Genomic DNA, 19,323 nt, shown 5'->3' on the forward strand with positions numbered 1-19,323 from the left:
TCAAGCATTAATGGTTTGGGATGATAAATTCACAGATCTGAAGGAGAAAGTCATGGGTATGATATAGCAGGGATGCTCTGTTGGAACCAAGAATATCACCTACTAACAAGGGAATGGGGAGAGAACACGGGACTTCAGAGTTCCAACACTGGGGAGATGTACCAGGCTTGGCCAGAGGGTGTGAGGGGTTGGTTGCACTTCCATGCAGCAATGTTTTTAAAGACTATGTTCCCTAGAAACCCCAGCGCTGTCATGTGGTTTGCAGCAACTTTCTCATTTGGTCCACCACTTATCTCTTGACAGTTTCTGGAGTCAAGCCACATCCAACCGTCTACCAAAATTCTGTTCTTTGTCTGTTTAAGCTATGGGAATTAAGTAATCAGCATTCTTAGAACTGTATTTGGACCAGAATTTGGCAATGAGAAAGAGTAAAAGATGGAATTCCTCTAGAACTTTCCTGTTTCTCTGACTACAAAGCAAGACTTCACCTAACAGTAAAGTGAACAGGTCTGCATTCCGCCGTAGATTAGCATCTCTACATGTCTTCGGGTTGCAAATATAATGTCCATGACTATCATTTCGTCCTACCCCAAACCCATTTAAGATGACAGTAAGTCTTTTAAAACAAACTAAGAAACACTGTCTAAGAGAGTGAGCGATCATTTGCCATAAATGCATTCAACACATTTTTGGAAAGTGAGAAATGAGAGAAAGAATGCTAATTATCTTGGCAGAGCACAGAAAAGGGAAAGCCAAGTGTTTTCAGACAAGTAGAAACATAAATGCTTCTCTCAGAGGAAGCGCTGAGTTGCTTAGTTGTATAGAAGTGATGACTATTTCAGAAGAAAAGCAGATAAGGCCCGCCATGGAAAGGGTTTTGTTCAAAGTCCACCCTTAGTACTTAAAGCCATAAAGTCTCTTCTGTAATGGTGAGCACCATGGAGTTAGTTCATGTTTATGGAACAGGAACAGAGAAAAGCAGAGATAAAGCAAACGAGAGCTCCCATAGTATAAAGCCATAACATTCCCAAAGCCCTACTTCAGCTTCCTCCCAGAACTTACATACATGCACAGGCACACACACACATAATTTTTGGCAAGAGATTGTACTTCCTTCCAAAATGGTCCAGAAAAGACTTACAGATAATGAGACATGAGAGGTCTTGAATGCATCATTGATTAGCATATTATCCTCTGAGTGGTGACACTTATCAAAGTTTTGATCCATAATCTTTTTTTTTTCGTTTTTAGAAATTTATTATACAGACATATCTATATAGATGTACAGCATACATGATTAGACATTTATCCTACAACATATTTTAATAGGGGTACAATGCACATCTCTAAAACCTATTTTGTTACTGTATCATTGTTATTGTCAAACATTGTAAGTAACCTCAATGCACATTAGTAAGGTGTACTTAAAATTGATTCACAGAGTTTGAAGTGTGAATGCTATGCGGTTGTTTAAGAAAACATATCTCTCTATGTGATATTATAAAGTAATATCCGAGGTATACTGATAAACCTTATACACAGAGAAAGAGGAATGTATCTTAGCTTGCTTCTCTCTTGCTCTGATAAAACACTTACCAAAATCATCTTGGTAAGGAAAAGGTTTATTTGGCTTACATTTCCATATTATAGTTCATCCTTGGGAAGCCCAGGCAGGAGCCTGGAGGCAGGCACTGAAGCAGAGACCATGGAGGCAGCTCACTGGCTTGCTCCCCAGGGCTTGTTCAGCCTGCCTTGTTACTCAGCTCAGGACCACCTGCTCAGTTTGCACTGTCTGCAGTGCTCCAGGCCCTCCCACATCAATCATTAATTAAAACAGTGCCCACAGACTTGACTATTTGACACACCTGGAAGAGGGAACCTCAATTCAGAACATGTCTCCATCAGCCTGTTGATCCATAATCTTAAAGCACTCAAACCTAGAAAGTACCATATACTGCAAAGAATTTCAACATGGTTGAATAAAATTAAAAAGAAAAAAAAAACAGTGCTAAGGCATGAATTAATTAAAAGAACACCCAGGAATTAAAACCAGATTACATAAGGCATAGCAGGAATCCAAAAGCAACCAAGAAAATTCCTGATAGCTCTTTAGCTATATATGGCCACAGTGATGAGAGAGAATTATTTTTTATAATTTTGTTTAAAATATATTTACCATTTATATAAATATATATGATATATGTATATATATATGCATATGTATATGTATATATTTCCTGGATGTGAGTTGCTATGTGTGTACTGGAAACTAAACCTGAATTCGCTGCAAGAGCAGCAAGCACTCTTAATTGCTGAGCCATCTCTTCATCCCAGAAAGGATTCATTTTAACTTTCATAATCAGAAGACTTCACACTCAGTTTACCACTATGATTATCAGCATTTTGAAATTCTTGACCATAGTCTTTGACTCGGTGTTCTGTAAGTCAATAGAGCAGTGGCACATGTACCAGGCAGTGTTAGCACATGTATAGCCCTACCCCTGCTACCTCTTGTTCCTCTGTATGGGTTCTAAACTGTCCAGATGGAGCCAGTACTCCCCTATTCCCAGACCCACTGACCATGTGGGATGACTTGGTTGAGAAAGTACCATCATCACTTGTAAGTGCCTATGAAGGATTATGCTTACCCTCAAGGGAGTTATCTCGAGAGTAGGGCACTTGACTGGCATATAGGAGGCCTTGAGTTTGATCCTAGAAGCACAAACAAGCAATAAAATACTACGAAATGACAAGATATAACAAAAGAAAGTTTTGTTATATCTTTGTCTTTATCTACCTGCTTTTTGAAAATAATTAAAAGATGCCATATTTTCATTCATGTAGACTGCATAGCAAGCCTTAATTTCAATTTAATTACTACTTGAGAAGTGAGAATTATTTTCTGGTTCACAAATACTCAACTGTGACTAGCAAAAGGTTTTTCTGTTGTTGTTTTTTGTTTTGTTTTGTTTTGTTTTATGCAAGAACTCTACATAGCTCTCACATAACCTTCCATTCAAAATTCCATCAGGATGGTTAAGATTTGAGCCTGGGATCCCACAACTACAAATCCAGGATCCATCCAGTGCCTCATGCCTAAGCCACATCTTGTCTCTTGGATGAAAGAGCACTGGATTCACATCTAGCCAAATTAGACAATTTCTGACCTCAGGAAAAGACAATTTCATGTAGACCTAGACCCTCCTCAAAGCAGCCATGGTGTATTTGGAGGCTTAGTGGAGTTTCGGACAGATGAATAGAGGGCCCTATATTTAAGTTCAGTTTAGAGCTACACCTTCTCTAGAAGATGTAAGACCCCACGAGGGGATTCTGGGAATGGGCATGCTTTCATTCTGTGGGGGTGTGTACAAGAAGCAGCTTCTGTGGAAGGGCACAGAGGAGACAGAAGCTAAAGGATAGGGTCAGGGAGTACTCAGAGGAAGCCCTTTCTGATGCAGGAGTCTGAACTTTATTTTCTAAGACACCAAGGTCACTGCCAGCTGTGAAAATAGCCAAGTCTAGACCTTGATTTTTTTTGAAACAGCTTCTACTTGTTTCATGCAAGTCCATATCCCTCAAGAGATTTTCTTTCTTTCTTTCTTTCTTTCTTTCTTTCTTTCTTTCTTTCTTTCTTTCTTTCTTTCTTTCTTTCTTTCTTTCTTCCTCCATCTTCCTCAGGCTGCCATTTGCAGAACCATAGACCTCACTGGATTTGGTGACCTGGGAGCCACCCTTACATGGGGATTTGTATCATAAATTCCCACTAAGAGGCCCCTGATTCACATCTCCCTCACCAACTTATGCTGTCCTGCCTCTCAGACAGAAACTGGTGTACTCACATGTGGCAGGGCTGGCGGCTCTTCAGACAGGTTCTATGAACTCGGTCGCCAGGTGGTAACCATATTATTGCATGCTCCTTGGTAACTTCTGTGCAACACAATTACCTTTGACAGTTCTTGAGTGGGACAGCAATTTTCAGCAAATGTTTTCAGTAACCAAAGGCCAGGAGGGAAGGAAACGTGAGCGTTTCAGTTAAGCTTTGAGCATGGCTCTGACAGGTCTTCAGCACCTCCGTCGTGTTATAAATAGGAATTCCATGGAAATTTAGTACACATGGAATTCGCAGAAGGGAGTGTGGCAAGGCCGATGGTTTCCATTGTATTTGGGAAAGAATGTGTCCCGACACAGGATAACAAGGCCTACCGTGACAAAGTTCCTACCAGCCCGCCAAATACCATAGACTGCAAGGATTTTCTTTCAGGGAGGTTTCATACTAAAGACAATTTTTTTTCCTTCCTTCACACCAATTCTTCATTGCAAAGAGTGCGACATTCACTTCTGTGGTTTTCTTGGATTCACAACGCCCTCAGCATTCCTCAGAGTTATCCAAAGAGCATTCATCTCACTATTCAAGTATTGGTTTCCAGCCTCAGGGGAAAAAAAAAAAGCATCATTATTACAGGTAGGCTGTTTGAAGTCTAACTGTACAAAATGAGAGTCTGAAAGTCAATTGCTGCCCATACTCTGGCACCATGAGCGCATACACTACACATGTATATGGACACACATGCACATATATACACTCACAAGACAAATACATGAAGCTTCTTCTAAAAAGAAAGCCTAAAACAAAGTGTTAAGGTCTCCAGTCACACACCACAGGGAATAAACTAAACCATTCAACCACCAAGTCACAGGTATGAAAGAGAATGGTCATACACAATTGATACATCGGTAGTTCGCAGGGCTGGAGGGGTAGACTATAAGGCCACATGGCCATAGCTACACCCATAGAACATATTCTGACTCACTTGCCCTTGGCCTGCTACCCAGCAATATTTCCCTTTGACACACCCAAAGAGGAGCCGAGTCTCCATTCTCATTTCATTAGCCATGTTTTACAGGCCAGCTTGCTTTTGATCTCGGGTGACTAGACACACGATATCATCAGCTCTAAATCAAGCCACATTTTTACTCTTTCCTCCAAACTGGTCTCCTTGGTGAGGACAAGGGCAGCTAATCCCTAACATGTTGCAGATTGTGACATCTCCTAGTACGTCATTTTTATCTTCTTTATTTACTTAGCAGCCACTTTGTCAATAACAGCTGTTGGCCTTTCTTTTAGACTCAAAGGATAAAAGATAAAAATTTGATTGTAAACTTTGCCTCAAAGTTTAATGTTAGATCATTATCAATTTTTTTCTTACTTATCTGTGATTTTAAAGGTGGGGGGGCATTGAACTAAAGAAATGATTCAGTGGTTAAGAGCATCTGCTGCTATTGTAGAAGACATGGGTTAAGCTTCCAGCACCCACATAATGGCCTATAACGCCCATTCCGTGGGATCCAGTACCTTCTTCTGGCCTCTGCACACACCTGCACACATCTGACACACATACAGTCAAGCAGGCACTCACACATAGGCACTGGGGAAAAACTTCCAGAAATAGAGACCAACAGTCCAAAAGCTGATCTACACAGGGTATTGTGGTGGTTGATCTTGACTGGTAACTAAGAGGATGTAGAATCACCTAGGAGACACACTTCTGGACATGTTTAGGGTGTTTCAACAGAGATTTAACCAAGAAGGAAGACCCACTTAGAATGTCCTAATCAGGATAAAAAAGAGAAAGTGGGCTGAGTATTTGTGTCTCTTTCTCTTCCTAACTGCATATGTAACCTGCCTTACATGACTCACATTTTCTGCTACCACAGTTCCCTCTCTGACAGGCTTCCAACCATGAGCCAAATTCAACTCTCCCCATCTTCATTTGCTTTTATCAAATGTCATGTCACTGCAATGAGAAAAATAATGGCACACACACACACACACACATACACACACTCACACACTCACACACATACACACACACACATACACACACACACACACTCACACACATACACACACACACTCACACACATACACACACATACACACACACACACACACACACACAGATATTTGATCTTTCTTTCATGTATGTTGACTGTCAGCCAGCCACTTGTCTTTGCAAGTGCAAGAAAAGCTATAGGCAGACATCACACACTGTTAGGCAAAGAGCTCCCAGACCCTAGTCAATACAAAAGCAGTCTGAAGTCTTTTATTTGACTCCTGTAAAAGTTATAGTCTTCAGTGTTTACTTTCTTATAAAGAAGTAAAATGTGTTCATGACAAAAAATATCAAACCAAAAGAAAAGAAAAACAAAAACTTGAGGATTTAAAACTCTCCTATATGAGCTCTGTCAGTTAGGCCAACACACTAATTTTTTTTCATTTTGCTCTTTATGCTAAAGAGTCTGAAAAAGGCCAATACTATTATCAGTTAGACAGTCAAGATACATTTCTAGCCAGTTGAATAAAGGAAAAAAAAATACCTGAAAAAAAAATTCAAGGTTCTACCACTTCCCTTTCTTGACAGGAACTGCAGCAGCTGTCTTGAGCCCAAGAAGCGCTGTCCATGAGGACAGAAGCCACTGTGACGAAAGCATAAGGTGGGACAAAGAGGAGAACTGCACAGCTAGGCCCATGCCACTAAGTTCTTTCTTCCAAGTAGAGGAAGCAATACCAGTTTACATTGAACGGAGCTAACTGTTTTGGTTTTGGTTTTGGTTTTGGTTTTTTCTGTTAGGTTAAGCACCATTAGTTGATAGCTCCGATTGCAGAGGAAAGTCTCTGTGATACCAGTGGACCTTGCTCCAGGGGCTTTGGTTCTTGACCCAAGTCAAATACATGTCTTTGTTTACACAAAGCCTCCTCAACTTCAATAATGATTCTGCCCTTTTAATAATAAAGGTAACTGATATTCCTGTAGTAATTCAATTTTCAGTATCTGTCTTAGTCAGGGTTTCTATTCCTGTACAACATCATGACCAAGAAGCAAGTTGGGGAGGAAAGGGTTTATTTGGCTTACATTTCCATACTGCTGTTGATCACCAAAGGATGCAGGACTGGAACTCAAGCAGGTCAGAAAGCAGGAGCTGATGCAGAAGCCATGGAGGGATGTTCTTTACTGGCTTGCTTGCCTTGACTTGCTCAGCCTGCTCTCTTATAGAATCCAAGACTACCAGCCCAGAGATGGTCTCACCCACAAGAGGCCTCTCCCCCTTGATTACTAATTGAGGAAATGCCCCACAGCTGGATCTCATGTAGGCATTTCCCCAACTAAAGCTCCTTTCTCTGTGATAACTCCAGCTGTGTCAAGTTGACACAAAGATATCCAGTACAGTATCTTACTATTCTCCATTTTGAAAGTAAAGAGCCAGAAGTGCTAAGAGGTCAGCGTTGCCCAGGAAGGCGTTAGAGTTGCAATTCAGACATCATGCTTATAAATATTTCCCGAATTCAACCACAGTGACGCTGGAACTCCTCCCACAAGGGATAAACATCTATGTAAACCTATAGGTCGGGGAATGCTGAAACAGCTCTCCGTTCTCAAAGCCAGCTGTGCTATTAAACAAAGGTATTTCCTCAGCAGCTCACCAGCCTGAACCTTGTAGAACCACAGCTCGTAACTGCTGGGAATAGAACTTATTTCCCGTATTACCTCGGTAGCAGGGAACAAAGCCATTCGCCCTCGTTGGCCCTCTACAAGCAGAATGTGTTCATCTTGCTATTTGCATTATCATCCATCTCAGTAAGCAGGTCTCAGCTATATTCTTTAAACATATGGGCCAAACCTTTAAATGCGGCCTTCAGCTTTCCACAGGGCTGAGTTCAATCTAGCTACAGTATTATTAGTATGAACTCTGGCCAGATAACTCTTGGATTTCAGCCTTGGTTTCAGACTGGTAGCATTCTCAAACTATTGAAAATAAGTTTTTAGGACTAGATGAGATAATGGGAGGTTAGGAAGTGAAGTTCCTATCCCGCCGTTTCACACATGCTTTTAGCGATCTCCGTAGTTCCGTAGATCTCCTCCAGTCCCATAACTCCATGGAAGGATTCAATTAGCACTCTCTGCAGATTTACAGGGATACATCATTTTGAATGATCCTCAGAGTAACCCTAAGGAGCTGGCATAGGATCCCTAAATTTAGTGAATTTAAACAACCCCCGTCTGTCCCACTTTAACATCCCGTGGCTGGGGAAGTTGGGTCTTCTCATCTAACCTGCTTAGCTAACTTAGCATGCCTGTGATGAACTGAGGGGTCATCTGGTAACCAACCGGCTGTTCTGGGATGACCACCTGCCTAGAGGTTGGATGACTTCTAGCCTCTGCATCGGGACGGTTAGCCACGTGTCTGTCACCTCCCAGCTGAGGATCTTGAGCTTGTTCACTTAAGGTGACAGGAGAGTAAAAGAAAGTGTGAAATGCTCCCTCAGGCCCTGCCTCAAAAACTGGCAAATGTTTAGCTCATCCACACTCCAGCAGCTAAAGCAAGTCACAAGACAGCCCAGGTCCAGTACATGAGGCTTATCTCTTGACAAGAGGAGCTGCAAAGTCACGCTCTGGACTAAGAACGTGCAGCCATTTTAGCAATAGACGGCAGGATCCAGACAGTTTTCCAGAGCCACACATATGGGCTGGCCTTCCCAAATACTCTTTGCCCCAAACCCAGGCTGAGTTTCTATTTCTAGCAAGGCACATACTGCAGGTCTGCATGGGTTGTTTCTTTTGCTGTTTGTTTCTACTGTTAGCTATTTCCAATGTGTGCCTTTCAGGAAGAGAGGTGTCCTGTATGGCTCTCATATAAATTAAGACCAGGGGAGCATAGCTTGTCAGGGACCTTAGAAGCTGCCGGGGATAGTCAGCAGGGACTGTGGTGAGCATTTGAGGCGCTGGTGGCCACTCTTCCTTCTTAAGTGGAAACCCATCAACTGCCAAAGTTGTACAAGGGATGATGGTCACTAGTGTCTAGCTGGCTGGGGTTGACAAAGTAATTTCAGCTCACCAACTAACAGAAGAGAATCTCAGACTGAGGAAAAAAGTGTGCAACTCCTGGCTCACAGATGACAGTATTTGGCTCACACTTGCATGTCTGAAGGCTTGACACAAGTTATGAGAGGTTGTCAAAGAGCTTGGAATGTCTGGTTTTTAGAACCATGTTGCCCCCTCTGGACAGGAATGAGGTGAGGCCATATGTCCCAACAGGGTGCTTCCTTAGAATGTGTGTGTTGGAGGCAGGGTAAAGGAAAGGGCCAGTGCTCTGTTCTAGTCGCTTCTGCCCTTTATGGGGCCAGGACAATGAGAAACTACAGGATACAGTTGCCAGAGATGCGAGAAAGAATGTCTCAGAGGGAACAAAAACTGGCCTTCCTGTGCTTGCTGGCAGATCCTCTGGGAACAGAGCCTTCCCTTGAGGAGATGTTGTAACATGGTTCAGCTGCCGAAGGGTCAGCGGACGGTCCTGGCCAGCTGTGGCAAGTATTCCTTCACTGGCCCTTGCCTCAGACATTCGTAGAGTCTCCGAAGCATTCTTCTGTGAGTGGGCAAATAAGCAAAGCCATATCCAACAGTTTCCCCCCCCACACACACACACATAGGTATTAAATAAAGTCTGGCAAGAGGCCAGTATCTGATATGCCTAGAGGCCCCCATGGGGATGCCAGAGCCTCCACCAAAACAAGCCACAGCCAGCTCCATCACCGTTCTCCAAGAGAGCAGACTCAGCAGAGCCTTGGGGAAACACAGTCTGGCTTTAGATAAAGGTCCTACTGGGCCTTGTTCCCCAGGTTCTTGGTTTTGGCTCTGGAGACAATGCTGAGTTCAGTTCCTTATAAAGTTTCCAGATTGAAAAGCCAAGGAGACTTCCCCAAACCATACCTGGCTCAGAGACTAAGCAAAAGAAATACATGTCCTTTCCGACTCTACACTTTATCCTGCGGGCTCAGTTCTTTGGTCTGGAGCAGCAGGGTGGGACCAAGCACTGCAGCTCCCACTTTCCCTACAGGAAAGTTCTCCTCATTTAAAGGTGGCTCACACAGGTCCCAAGATGGGAGGTTCAGCCTAAGGCCTCTGAGAATTTTCCTCCACCTCCTTCTCCCTTTCCCACTGGCAAAGCATCTGCTCTGACCATCTCAGAAGATGACTGTGTCCAACCCTTTACAATCCCAACTGAGTCCGGTCCTGCAGAATCCAAGATCAGGGTGGATTCCCAAGCCTAACCAGCAGCCTCTTTCCAAGCTCCATGTGCTAATTACTTTCTTGTTTCTATGAGAAACTACTTGACAGAATCAACAAAGGGGAGATTTATTTTGGCTCAACGTGTGAAAAGATACAGAGTCCATCATGATGGAAAAATGGCAGCAGGCGTGTGATGGGTGTGTTCATTGTGTCCATGGTCAAGAAGCTGAATGTTGGTGTTCACCTCTCTCCCCCCCCCCCTCTTCATTGTATTGATCTTAGGACCCAGCCATGGGGTGATGCCATCTGTATTCAGAGTGAATCTTCTTTCCTTAGCTAAACCTACTCAGTGGACTTGTACACACATATACTCCAAGAAGTATGTCTCCTAGGTGATCCTAAAATACTATCCAGTTAGCAAGAAGGATTAACTACTGTACCCTCCTCTGGTCTCTCCTTCCTACCTTACTCTGTGACTTCCATGTAGAGACCCTGCTAGGGAATGTGGTACCATCATTGTAGATATCAACAATTCTTGGTTTTTCTTGACAGCTTCATCCTAGATTAAATTCCATGTTCGTCTGATTTTTATTGCTGTTAGTTTTTGTTTGTTTGCCGTTTTGAAGAATATTCTCGTCTCTGGTATTCAACTGACTTTTTGGTTGCACCACACCAGCATAAATGTCACTGTAGGCCGAAGAGAAGTGTGACTTACAGAAGGCCAGGAGGGCCCTTGATCTTGACCCCCAGGCTCTGGGAGTCAGATATTGGGATGGTTTCAAGCGTATGGAATGTCAGCACTCCTCCATGGTCTCTGCATCGGCCCCTGTCTTCAGGATATGGATTGTTGCAGAAGCATAAACCAAATAAACTCTTCCCTCCCTAAATTGCTTGAGTCATGGTTCTTTGTTACAGCAATAGTGCCCCTAACCAAGATCAGATACATACTGATTTTTTAAAGTAGCAGCAATCAGAATATATATATTTGGCTGACCAGCATTGAAGTCCACCAATGGCCAGGACAGGCCCCACAGGCTGACTTAGGAGGTAATGTCAGAGCACTGATACTACAGTTTCTTGACCTTCTCCCAGTCTATGCATTCCTGACCTCCAAAGGATGCCAAAGAAATGTGGGTTGCCTCTCTGAGTACCCTTGTATGCATTTAATGCCATGGCTATATGGCTCTGGCTTTACTTCCTTGCAAAAGAGAGGTTGGTCTGGCACACACATTTCTGAAGATGACTGATACGACTCTGGATATCCCAGTATCACCAGTGCCTCTGGATGATGGGCACTGGTTTTAGAGAAGGTAGGACACCATGGGCTTGAGAGCTGAGCTCATCCCAACTATCCTACCATTTCCTCAAGCCTAGTGAATTTTGCCTAACTCAGACTGCAACTGAAGAGATAGCTGAAGAGGTTGAGAAGGACCCAGGGAGACTGACCCCCATGCACACACCATTATAATAGCTTCTTCACACGTTGGTCATGTCTAATGAAAACGTTTAGCTCTATCCTAAGCTATGAAAAGCAAGTGAGCAACAAGAGCATTCGGCCAGCATGGTAGGGCTACTGCCCATCTGACAGAAGCCTTACTCCAAACACAAATATTAGCCTTGGTGACCTGCTTGTCTCCTACTTCATGACTTAAGCGGTGCTTTGGAGGGGATCATGTTTAAGGTTAGAGTTGAGGAAGGAAGATATGAAAGAGAGAGAGAGAGAGAGAGAAGATAAAACATTCCCTGGAACAAAGTGAGGTTTAATTTTTATTGGTACTAGTCCTTAAAACCCTTAAAGCCTACTTTCTATTCGAATCCCAGCCGCTCCTGGATCTTCATCCAGAAAATGGGAATACAAAAATGTCAGTGCCTAGATTTGGGGCAAAGATGGAAAAATCACTGTGTGAACCTCTAACTCCACACCTTAAGACTGGAAGCTCTGAGGGGTAAGACCCAGAGCTGGGAGACCTGTTTGCTTCATGGCCTTCTCCCATGTGGACCACAGCCAAGGAGCATAGAAGGCCTGTCCGCTGTGCCATGTCAAAAGCAAGGTAGGAGTGTCATGCCAGGGGTTAAAGATTCTGAGGATGGAAGAACAAAGCCTTCTCAGGGACCTCAGACTTGTCATCAGCCTGGGACACAAACATACAGGAGCAGTGGAGCTTTTGAAACTGGGAGCCCCTGACTTCTGCAGTCAAATGAGCTTCAGGAAAGCCAGGAAAATGGACACAATTGCTATCGTGTCTTCCCTCTGTGATTTCTGCCACGGTTAACTAAACTTCCTTAAGCTACATAGTTTAATGGGGGAGGGGGGAGTGTGGAGAGATTCCAGGAAGGCTTTTCAATGTATACCATTTAACACGATAATTCCACTGTTTTGGTAGGTTTTGCCCTTTTGGAAAAGGGTTTCAGTATGTGGACCAGACTGGCCTTGAACTTTCAACAGTTCTGCCTCACTTTCTCACATGCTGTGATGACATGCATGTGATGCCATGACCATCTAGGATTACAGGCATCTTCCACCCACGGAAGGATCCTGTGCTAGGATCGTAGGCATGTATCACTATACTGGCCAATCATCTCACTTCTCTCTTGTCAGCAGGTCTACCCTGCAGTCTGAACCATTTAGATGTCCAAATATGCAAATTTGTAAAGTGAAAAAAATGAAATGAATATGGCGTGTATATGTATACATAGATATGTATGCCATTACACACAAAAGGCACAGCTGTGTCTTACAGAACCTAATGTGAAAACCTAATATGGTAACTGAAGAGAGGGTTACAGTGTGTGTAGTATATACTAAAGATGAGGGATATATGCCATATATGCCATATGCCATAATTACAGAATGAGGGAGTCTTTCCTGGGATGCACATGACATACCCATATGGAAATTGTAGAAGAGAATTCTGTGGAGGAAGACCCTCCTTGCTTGCCCCCCCCCCCACATTTGTGTTTTGACTCATGGAGTAGAAGCTTTTTCCAACTCCTTGGCTCTTTGGATGCTATTGTGGAAGAGGTACCCACCAGTGACACTGATACTCTGTCACACCAGCACACTAATAGATAGAAGTCATTCTGCTTAAACCTAAGACAGAACCTCACCCTGTCCTTGTCCCTCATGCTTACTCTAATACAGTAACCCTTCTTCCTGATAACCCAGGTCCAGCTTCTCAGATTGCTTTGGGTAACTAAAACCAGCCCAGCTTACCCTGAGCTCCAGTTGCCTCCACCTATGGGTGTGTGTGTGGGGGGGGGGGGAGACTGATAAAGCAAGTAACTTTAATTTCATTTTATTCAGTGCCTTATACGTGTTATCTAGTCTCCTGGAGGGGAAAAGAAATAAGTGGGAATGTCAGTTCATAAACCCAATATAACAATGGTATTGGCCTGAGAACTTGGCCCCCATCCAGGAGAAGACTGGCAATGTCTGGGGTATTTTGGTTGTCCTGGCTGTAGCAGTGAGCAGGTAGGGGATTGTGACTGGTGTTTAATGGGTAAGGACCAGAGATGCTGGTGGGAGCACAGTCGACCATGCCCGGGCACCCTTCACCAGAAAAGACTCATTCAGCCTAGAATGTCAGGACGCTGACAACACCGAGGGCCCCTGGTCTTCAGCATGCACACTCGTGTGCTTCCTTTTTTCCCTGTTTCTACATTTTACACAGCAGTGATGTGCTAACTCTCTCCTAAGGAATAAAGTAAAAGCTACTTTACACTTTAAGCAGAAATGACAGGCATAACAAAACTTCTGCTGTGAGCAAATGTTCATATTTATTGATGAATAAAATAATAGTGAAGCTCCCTATCAACAACTTTTAACAGTATTTGGAAGCATCCCTAGACTGGAAGTGGAGGAGAGAGGTGGGGAATTTGGTAGAATCCATTTATAGATCTGCATTGCTAAGAGGGGTTATAAAAGAGGAAAGAAGAGGGAAGGAGAGGGGAGAGGAGAAGGGGGGAGGGAAGGGGAGAAGAAAGAAAAAGAGGGAGAGAAAGGGAGAGAGACAGAGAGCCAGAGAGATGGCAAGACTGAGAGCCTGAGAGAGAGGCAGCCCCTAGAGATGAAGGTTTTGTCTTGGCGTCCACCCCCATCCACTCAGAAGTGAATTTTTAGCTCCTGAGACCTGGTGGGGGAGGAATACATGCCAGGAGCTTCTAGGTCTGCTCTGTAGGTGCATTTTGGCTCTTTGGTCCTAATTAAAAGGCTCCCTTTGTGTCCTCAGAATTTCCTGACATGGCACAGGACTTTATTTTTGGCTCTGAGCACCTATGTTGTTTCCTGTTTTCTAGCCGGTTTAATGGCATCTAACACATGAGTTAGGATAGCCCGGAGGAACTGTGTGTCCCTTGCCTGCTTTCTTATTCTCTAGGACGACTCTGGAGCCACAGCAGATTAAGTGTATCACATGAGAGCCAGCAGCCCTGATGTGCAAAACACCCGTATCCCACCACCTCCCGCATGTTGGTATTTTTGACAGTCCTCAATTAGAGAAACAGCGTTAACTTCAGTCTGTCATTTGTGTGGGCTAAGCTGTTTGAAAACTCCACAAAGCAGGAGCCAGCAGTGGGAGGGTGGTTTCCCATAAACAGATGATGGAACTTCAATGTCTGGAAGACACAAGCTGTGGTTTGGTCCCCGAAGCCTTTTGAGGGGCACAAAAAAATCAACCTTCTTCTTCTTTGGCTCTCTCGCTGTCTCACTGCCCCAGCTGCTGCTATCAGATGCCCCTCGGGGTTCCAGGCCCATATGCCACATTTACCCCCAAGTACAAGGGCTAACTGGGTATGACATTATAAAACTTTTTTTTTAGGAGAGATGACACGTTGCTTTTGATTTTAGGACAGTTAATATTTCATAAAGGGTCGCGAAGGCCATCCTGTGAGTTGACATTTCATCAAGACACGATTGATGGATGGTAGCATGGGGCAGGAAGCACAGAAGGGACAGAAGTGAAGAAAGGATAAAGAGCAGTCTCTGTGCCTTTGTGTCATGTGACTTGAACCTCTAATATTTCATTAGACTGTCACCAAAATTCTGATATCGGAAGGAAGCCCTTGCACATACAACACTATCATCAGTATAGAAATATGCACGAAGTCTTAAAAACACCTCTCAGTAAGTGTTTAGCACTTCGGGTGCACATCACATGATTCCATTCAATCAGCATTTTCAAAGCACTTAAAGGAATTTTCAAGGCTGGGGAGAGAGTGACATTGATAAAATTCCTACTACACGAGTATGAGGACCTGAGTTCAGATCCCCGACACCCAAGTAAAAATTAAACATGCAACGTGTTTCAGTAACCCCAGCAGTGGGGAAGAGGGTGGCAGAAACAAGTAAAACCATGGGATGCACTGTTCAGCCAGCCTAGCTCCTCGGGGAGCTCCCAACCCGTTAAATGTTCACCTCTATTGTACACGCATGCACCCTGACTCACATGTGAGATTTTGATTCAAATAAGTGTGCATCCTTTCAGTATAGCACATCCCAAGAGATGATGGAGATGTGCGTTGGGATGAGGTTGGGAAAATACCAGTTGCTTGTTGTGTGGTAGTAGAAGTAAACCTATGTCTTTTCAAGCTAACTTAAATAATACAAAGGCAAATTATGTGTTGTTAACAAACAAACAAACAAACAAATAGCCATGATGCTTCTCGGTGCGTTTGATACGTTGCACAAATACTGAACGATTCTTTTAAATAATAAGACACAAAAACTCAAGGAGAGTAATCACTGTAATCATGATGGCCCACATGGACCCACAGAGAGTGGTAGTGTAAGAGGTGTGGCCTTGTTGGAGTAGGTGGGGCCTTTGTGGAGGAAGAGTGTCACTGAGGGTGGGCTTTGAAGTCTCAGATGCTCAAGCCATGCCCAGTATCTCACTCTTCCTGATGTCAGCTGATCAGAATGTAGAACTCTCAGCCATCTCTCCAATGCAATGTCTACCTGCAAGCCACCATGTTTCCTGCCATGATGACAATAGACTCTGAACTAACAGTAAGGCAGGCCCAATTAAATGTTTTCCTTTATAAGAGTTGCTTTGGTCATGGAACCTCGACACAGCAATGGAAACCCTGAGACAATAATCCAGCCCCCGGCCGCTTCTCATTGTTTTCCATTTTTCAGAGGGACTTGGAATGTTCTCACCATGCTTTGCTTTATCTATTAACTGTACACAGAACACTATCTCTTAATACAAGGAAAAGAGGCGTTTCTCTCTTATTACAGGATTTCCTCGGGATTGTTAAAGTACCTCCTCTGTAACAGTTTGTTTTGTCTACATGTCTTCTCTCTTTATCCTGAGTTACTTAGCTTTCTGGTTGTACTATCAAAAATATCTGACAAAAGAAAATTGAAGGTTGAAGAATTTATTTTGCCTCATAATTTCATTCAGCTGTGCTGTATCTCAGCCTGTGCATAGTGAGGCAGGACACTGGGTGAAGAACACATGGTGAGGGAAAATGGCCTACCTCATTGTGAACAGGAGACAAGGTGGGGGAGTTTTAAAAGGGGAGTGGAAACAGGATGTGTCTCTTTTCAGGGCACACTAACAGTGACCTACTTAAATCCCCCCCAAATAGCACCACTTGCTGGGGACCAAGCCTTCGGCACATGAACCTGTGAGAGATCCTTTACATTCAAACCATCACACCTTAATATGGTTTTACTTGACTCACCTCATTTGAATAGTTTGTATTATTCAGCAATACTATGTATGACACTGTAGATTTAATGTGTTAGTTATAGTTTGCTAACATACTAAAGTACATGCAAATTATCAAAAACAACAATAAATACAGAAAAAGTAGATAATAAAATACTATGAAAATATTAGATTAGGTGTAAGAACTTACAATCATTAAAATTGTTCTTTAGACTTATTCACTTAATTCATGCATATGAGTGTGTACCACATGCACGTAGTGCCCTCAGAGGGCATAAAATGGTGTCAGATCACCTGACTTAGAGTTACAGATGGCTGTAACTACTACATGGATGCTCGTAACAGAATTCAGAAAGAACAAGTGCCCAACTGCTGAAACATCTCTTCAACCACTATACATTTTTATTTTGTTTTATGTGTATGAATTTTTGCTACCACATGCATGCCTGTGCTCACAGAGGTCAGAAGGAAGCACAGGATTCCCTGGAACTGGAGTTATGGATGTTTGTGAACTAGTATGTGGCTCCTGGAACTGAACCCTGTTCCTCTGCAAGAACATCAAGTGCTCTTAATCACTGAGTCATCTCTTCAGTCGCCTCCTACAGTTTTTAAAGAATGAGCCATTTTAAAGCATCAGTAGGGATTTTGGAAAATAAAATAGAAGAAATCTCATAGAGTTTTAAAGGAATCAAACAGATTTTTAAAACTCAAGCGACAGCACATGCTAGTGAGGATATGGAGAAAGAGGAACACTCCTGCATTGATGGTGGATTTGCAAGCTGGTGGATTTGCAAGCTGGTACAATCACTCTGGAAATCAATCTAGAGGTTCCTCAGAAAATTTGAAACAGTTCTACCTGAAAACCCAGCTATACCATTCTTGGGCATATACCCAAAAGATGATGCCCTATCATACCACAAGGGTATATGCTCCACTATGTTCACAGCAGCCTTATTTGTAATAGCCAGATGCTGGAAACAACCCAGATGTCTGTCAACAGAAGAATGGATACAAAACAATGTGGTTCATTTACACAGTGGAATATTATTCAGCTATTAAAAATGAGGACATTATGAATTTTACAGGCAAATGAATGGAAATAGAAAATATCCTGAGTAAGGTAACCCAGATCCAAAAGGACATGCACTATATGTACTCACTGATAAATGGATATTAGTCAAAAATTACAGAAAACTTAGGATATATAACCCACAGACGGTAAGAAGTGTAACAAACAGAAAGGCCCAAGTGAGGATGCTTCAATCTAACTTAGAAGGGGGAAGAAAATAATCACAGGAGGTAGAGGGAAGGAGGGACCTGAGTGGGTGAGGAGAAGGGGAGGGGCAAAGGAAAATGGGATTAGGTATGGAGGCAGAGGGAGGGATGTGCCAGGAGAGTGAATGGAAATAGGCAGCCTGGAGGTGGGGAGAGGTAAGAGAGACCCTCTAGAAAGTACCAGGGACCAGGGAGGTGAGAGACTCTCAGAACTCAATGGGGGTGACCTTAGCCAAAATGCCCAACAATGGGGAGAGGGAACTCCTGGAGTCCACCTCCAGTGGATAGACAGTACCTCAAGTGGCGAGAAAGGGTTGCTAATCCACAGTCAAATTTTTCTGACACAAAATTGTTCCTATCTAATAGTACTGCAGGAACAAAAATGGAGAAGAGACTGAGGGAAATGCAGTCCAATGAGTGGCCCAACTTGGGATCCATCTCATGGGAGGTGGGGCATCAAGACCTGACACTATTACTGATGTTACGATGTGCTGGTCCGAAGCCCCTGGCACATATATAGCAGAGGACTGCCTGGTCTAGCCTCAGTGGGAGAAGATGTGCTTAATCCTTGTCTTAGTTAGGATCTTACTGCTGTGACCAGACACCATGACCAAGGCAAGTCTTATAAAGGACAACATTTAATTGGGGTTGGCTTACAGGTTCAGAGGTTCAGTCAATTACCATCAAGGTGTGAGCGTGGGCACATCTAGGCAGGCATGGTGTAGGCAGAGCTGAGAGTTCTACATCTTCATCTGAAGGCTGCTGCTAGAATATTGACTTTTAGGCACCTAGGATGAAGGTTATGCCTACAATAACACCTACTCCAACAAGGCTACACTTCCGTGGGCCAAGTATATAGAAACCACAACAATCCTTGAGAGACTTGAGGCCCCAGGGAAGAGGGAAGCCTGGTGGGAGGGGGGAGCACCCACTGGGAAGTAAGGGGGAGGAGGAATGGGATGAGGAACTATAGAAGGGGGGACCTGAAAGGGGGGCAACAGCTGGAATGTAAATAAATAAAATAAAATTTCAAAAGAGGCATGAACATCTTAGAGAAACAAGAGAGATGGTTCGAGATCCAAATAATAATTATTCCAGATGGTTACAGAAGAGAGGGGGGAAATCATCAAAGAAACAATAAAAGAAAATTTCTGACCCGCGCTACCTTCTCGCCAGCAAGAAAAGACGCGGCACACAAACAGGATCCTTCTGCAGCAAAGCTTTAATGCTCTTGAGAGGGAGAGCATAAGCTTCCAACAGGCAAAGGGCGAAGAGAAGAGAGGGGAGAAGAGAAGAGAGAGAAGAGAAGG

Source organism: Mus pahari, chromosome 3, assembly GCF_900095145.1.
Source record: "Mus pahari chromosome 3, PAHARI_EIJ_v1.1, whole genome shotgun sequence".
Lineage (NCBI taxonomy): Eukaryota > Metazoa > Chordata > Mammalia > Rodentia > Muridae > Mus > Mus pahari.